Below are 5,485 nucleotides of genomic sequence, written 5' to 3'. Positions count from 1 at the left end.
TTCGGGCGCATGCGCGTTGCTTTCAATGTCGTAATATACACATAGTAGGAGCGTGCGATCGGCCATTGTACGGGCTTCATTCACGCGTTTTTTGCATAACTATTGGTTACAAAATACTTGACTACTCGGTTACACGTTTGTTACGGATGAAGTTACGCGTGTTATGTATAGTGTATGGGAGCCAGTGGCGTCGGGTGAAATTTTTCAAAAGGTAACCTGAGGTAAAAAAGCATTAGTAGACGTATCGCGACCAATTGAAAAGAAACAAAACAAACGTAAATAAACCTAAAAGGGAAGCCGGTAGGAATCGGTTTGTATGGAAGCTTCGCCACTGATGGGAGCTATTATTAAATGAATGGAATTCTGGATAGATTTGCCCCTTATTCATAGACGTTATTTATCTAAGCTCTATCTTTGCTGTGATAACAATGTTTCTCAGTGCTGACGGCATGGCAGCCTTCGAAGTGCGTAGACATAGGGCCGTTGTGATTGGCTAACATTGAAGCTAATTGGCTGTTTGATAAACAAAGCTGGGAAACAGACTTGTTATCACAGCAATGCTCCGTCCTTAGATAAATAACGTCTATGAATAAGGGTTAGTTGAAACAGCCTAAACACTCTAAATTCATACATTATTTTGTTGCAAATTTGTACTTTTGTTAGCATTCTTCGCTGCCATTTTAGACATAAATATTTTAATAATATAATTTATTTCTTTCCGAGGCCAAAGAATATGAGTTACTATGCTGTAAAATAGGTATGTAGGTACTATACATAATGACGCATAATATTTGAAGAAAAATATTATAAAAATACGCTATTAAGTAATATGTAAGGCCCCGGCGAGATTCGAACTCGCGATCTCCTGTTTACTAGACAGGCGCTTTAACCAACTAAGCCACGGCGCCGATGTCAATGGATTTCGAAATTGAGATAGTTTAGGGAAATCAAGTGGAACAAATTTAACAAGAATCTGAAAATATCAACCTATAAATTCGTGTATACTATTCTTTATATTTCAGAATTTAGTGCATACGTTTAAAAGTAGTAAATTAATTCTAAATCTTTGTATGGCGCATATTGGAGGAGGCCTATGTCCAGCAGTGGACAAAGATATAGGCTGATGATGATGATGTATGCACAGTCAGTAACAAAAGTAGCTGAACAATTTCAAAACTTCAAAACGCCTCAACATATTCAATTTCAAGAAAACATAATTTTTTCTTTATCGGAAATAAAGTTATTCATTCACTTTTGTGGCTGACTGTACCTATAACACATTAAGGTATTATATTTGACAGTATTCTTTTTAAAGAAAATGTGTTTAATGCAGGCTACGTATTGTTATGTAGCATTTTTAAACATTTTGAAATTAAGTACAGTCAGGCCACAGGAGGCGATGGCAATTAAACGTTTCAGAACCGTGAGATATCGGATACAGTTCCCGGTGCGCGAAATATTAATTGCATCCTTTTTAAATACTTTCATTTCCTTCGAACAATGAGGCAATCCATGCTCTCACAAATAATGCACAATATTTAGTTCATTGTATTAATATATAATAATTATTCCGTTATGTGAAATTCCTCTGTTTGGGGGGGGGGGGGGTGCCACCATGTTTTACGGGGGTACCCTACGAATGATGTACAAGCGATCCCTCGGCTTAGCAACCACGGCAGTCCCTAAGGGAATGGGGACGGGAGAGCCGGGAAAGAAGTGTAGGGGAAGGATAAGGAAACCTCTTAGGATGAGAGAAGGCTAGGAACTGTTCGCGAGCCCTTATAAATCTCTATGTAAATTGGCAACCATGAGGTATATACACTTATCTGTGTGCCTAGAGCTGCAATAAATGTCCCCCCGTGCATGGGCGTGCATTCGGTGTGGAGCCGAGCGCACAAAATTCTTCTAAGTTGGGTCTCTCGTTTAAGTTATTCTGGTTGAATTAAGATACGACGATTTATTATAATAAAAGTATTTTACGGATTTTATCGGGGTTTATATTATAATTTTCTCCGGGAGTCTGACTTGTGACTAAAAAGGCTACAGTCTTCGAAACGTCGGGAAAAAATTATAAAAATCACGATAAAATCATAAACATAAATCATTATACTACCATAGTCTAGTTAAACAAATAAGCAGCATGGGAAAACATCTTCTTGTTTTAGATATTCGGTGTAATATCGGATATTAATGAAATTAGGTTCTTAGTGCATTAAGATAAAGATTATTTTGAAAGTTAACGTCTAATGTTTCAGGTTGATTGCCGCGGTATTCCGGTATGTTTCAGTAACGAAGGGTCCATATAACCCGATTCCTGCCGGCTTCCCTTTCATCATTTATGTATAATCTAATTATTATCATTAGAACGATTTGCAAACCGCGTTTATGTATATTAGTATCCATGAAGCATCGGAATGTTTGCCGGCAACATGTCAGCTACATGACATTTACGTGTGTCACGGGAATATAACCTTATATACTACATAATAAGGTGACACGGGTAATGTCATGTAGCTGTCATGTTTGCCGGCAAACATTCCGATGCTTTAAGTGTATGTTGTGTCGAGTTCCATTTCAGAAAACTTTACACTTCACTGATGCTTAATAATTCAAAGTCATGGATGTGTTGTTCAAGATTCCTTAATTATTTTTATTTATTTATGTCATTGCTATCTAGGAACGTATTAGTTCCATTTGATTATATTGATGATTTATAATTCAAACTCATGGCTGTGATATTCAGAATTATTTAATTACTTTTATTAATTTATGTAAACACCATCTGTTTACTTTATGCTCCCATTTTGTTGTTTAATAAAATTCTGAATTATACATTTTTGAAGAAGCTTAAGTCAATACAGAAAAATATAAATTCAATGGTAACCACCTTACAAATCTAAGCATCACCATGTATCTTTCTGACCCTGTGTTTTGTTACATAAAATAAACAATTATAATTTTTTGCCAAAGCTTAAGTCAACACAGAAATATAAATTCAAAGGTTTTACAAATCAAAGTACAATACGCATAGTAGTACATCAGAGGTATGTGAGCAAAGTCGCCGGTAATCGATAGTGAAAGGAAGTCAAAATACGTGTTTGCGGTCGGATCGGCACCGCTGACCAATGTTATTCACATTTGTTTTGTACCATTTGACGCATGCTTTGTTTACTGTCGATTTCGTTTGCTCGTGATGGAATTTGTACATTAGGTTCATTGCTGTGGGTCGTTGAGTTATGTAGAATAGAAATTAGTGGTAAAATTTGAAAACTAGCTTTAAGTACGAAAATTAGCTTTAAGTCTGTTTTAGAGTCGTCTAATTTTAACATATTAAATTATATTTAACACATTAAATTTGTCCTTTTTTTGTTATTGAGATTGGACTTTGCGCCTTACTCAATGAGATAAAGGATTTAAAATGATTTCTCAACAATTTTATTAATCACTATAGTTTCTTTCGTTATCTATACTAATACTATAAAAAGGAAAAGTTTATTTGTTAATTGAATTTTCTAGGGGCTAGGCTCTGGAACTATTAAACCGATTTTGAAATTATTTTAATTAATAAGAAGCTTCATTACTACTGTAACGAAAACAGACTAAAACAAACTAGTTATAACAGCAATGCTCCGTCCTTAGATAATTAACGTTTATTAATAGGGGGTAAGTTTGTAGAAGCAAAGTTAACTAAAAAACACTGTGTTTATTTATTTTGGGTTCAAAAACAACTGTACAACAAAATTTACAAATGGTTGTAACATTATCAACATTTAGATAAGTATACAGCGTCCAAAGTTATCCACAGTTAACTGTAAAGATAACAACGAATTGCCGTAGGTTGTTACTAAGTTAAAAAGAAACATAAATGGCAATATTAGTTATAAGTATTTTTTATGTACCATTGCATTGCGTTGATGTTTAATTTGGCACATATTCTAATTTCGGCCAAGTAATATAAAAACTTTCATGATAAAAAACTACTACAGTACGTATTTTTATAAAGCAAAATTTCACAGAACCGCCATTATTGATGCGCAGAAGTCATCCGCTTTTCCACTTCTATTGTTATCGATTTCACGTTACAGGGTGTCCCACGTGATGTAATGCGATGCGATGCGACGCACAGCTTTTTTACACGCTTTACACACTTCGGCTCGGATTGCTACATAGTATAATAGCTACCAAACATGCTGAACACAATAAATACTTTGCACTGAACGCAAAAAAATCATCTAACACGCGGTAATTATTTCAAGATGTTTCTCTATTTACATAACCCACAAGGTAGCAATGGCGAAAGGTAAAATATTTGGAAAGGGAACCAGACACAACATATTATAGGTTTTAATATGCATAAATGCAGTCTGCAAATATATATGATGATAGTTGGATTTTAGTTTCATTCTACACAAAAGGAAATCGATAGCAATAGGGTTATATGGACCCTTCGCTACTGCAAGCTATTGTTTTATGTTGATAGCGTCGCGATCTCCGGTCACGTAGGACACCAGGCTATATTAACTTAACGTTTTTCAAACACCATAGCTTTACCTTTGTGGCTGCAGATCGTTAACCTCTCAATCAGATGGTGATTCGCAGGTTAATTGTCTCATGTAAGCCGATTAGTTACGGGACGGAACGATTTCTTCGAATTTACCGAATGAAACTTCTTTCGATTTTCTACACGTGTAATTTTAGCACTTGAAATAGAATTTATAATTTGGGACTGAGTTAATGAGGCAGCCGTTAGTAAAATTTGTCTACTTTTTGTAATATGTTTAAAAAACTGAGCCTTTATTGTAAAGCGAATTAAGTCCAGGTTTGAAAGGATGGCATCCTCTGTTAGTAATGGGGTGAATTGACAACAATTGCTTTGCAAATTCCTAATTTTGTCTCATATTCATTGCTTGTTTGAACTTATGATCTAAAACAAAGGTCGTGAGTTCGATATTCAAATATTTCACGTGTGTTTTTGTCGTTTAGATTAGTTCAAACATACGCTGTATTCTTTGGTATTCTAGTTATGTAGATTAACCTGTTCGAAAGGATTTCTAAAATTGCGTCCAGCTGCAACTAGTGTTGCACAATAATGAAAATGCGAGGAAACACAATGTAAGCCTTGTTAGCGAGCGCAAAACTAGTGTAATTTTCACAAGTACTGTGTAGCAATAACAAATGGCCCAGCGCATACTCAAATATGCAGTAAGTACGTTTCAAATGTCAGTCCGGTCTATACTATATTGTTGCAATGTTAAAAAACAATTGTAACTACAAGTTGGAATAATGCATCAAGGTTTTCAAATCCTAACGTTTTATGTCTAGTATTGTTTATTTGGAAGCGGCGATAGTATAATTGGGTGTGGAATGGACTGCCGAGACGAATGTCCGCAGGTTCAAAACTCGAGGGCACACACCTCTGATTTTTCTAAAATGATATGTGTATTCGTATTCTTTGTGAATTATCGCTTGATTTAACAGTAGAAAA

At 35.2% G+C, this 5,485-nt stretch overlaps 1 non-coding gene across 1 annotated transcript; it reads right to left on the bottom strand.

The window, feature by feature from the left end:
• Positions 1-834: 834 nt before the first annotated feature.
• On the bottom strand, positions 835-908 carry Trnat-agu. Its single transcript has one exon. It is a non-coding gene; the product is annotated as a tRNA-Thr (tRNA).
• Positions 909-5,485: the final 4,577 nt, after the last annotated feature.

Source organism: Manduca sexta, unplaced genomic scaffold, assembly GCF_014839805.1.
Source record: "Manduca sexta isolate Smith_Timp_Sample1 unplaced genomic scaffold, JHU_Msex_v1.0 HiC_scaffold_3798, whole genome shotgun sequence".
Lineage (NCBI taxonomy): Eukaryota > Metazoa > Arthropoda > Insecta > Lepidoptera > Sphingidae > Manduca > Manduca sexta.
The sequence above is the reverse complement of the archived record's forward strand: the minus strand, read 5'-3'. Positions and strand labels throughout refer to the sequence as shown.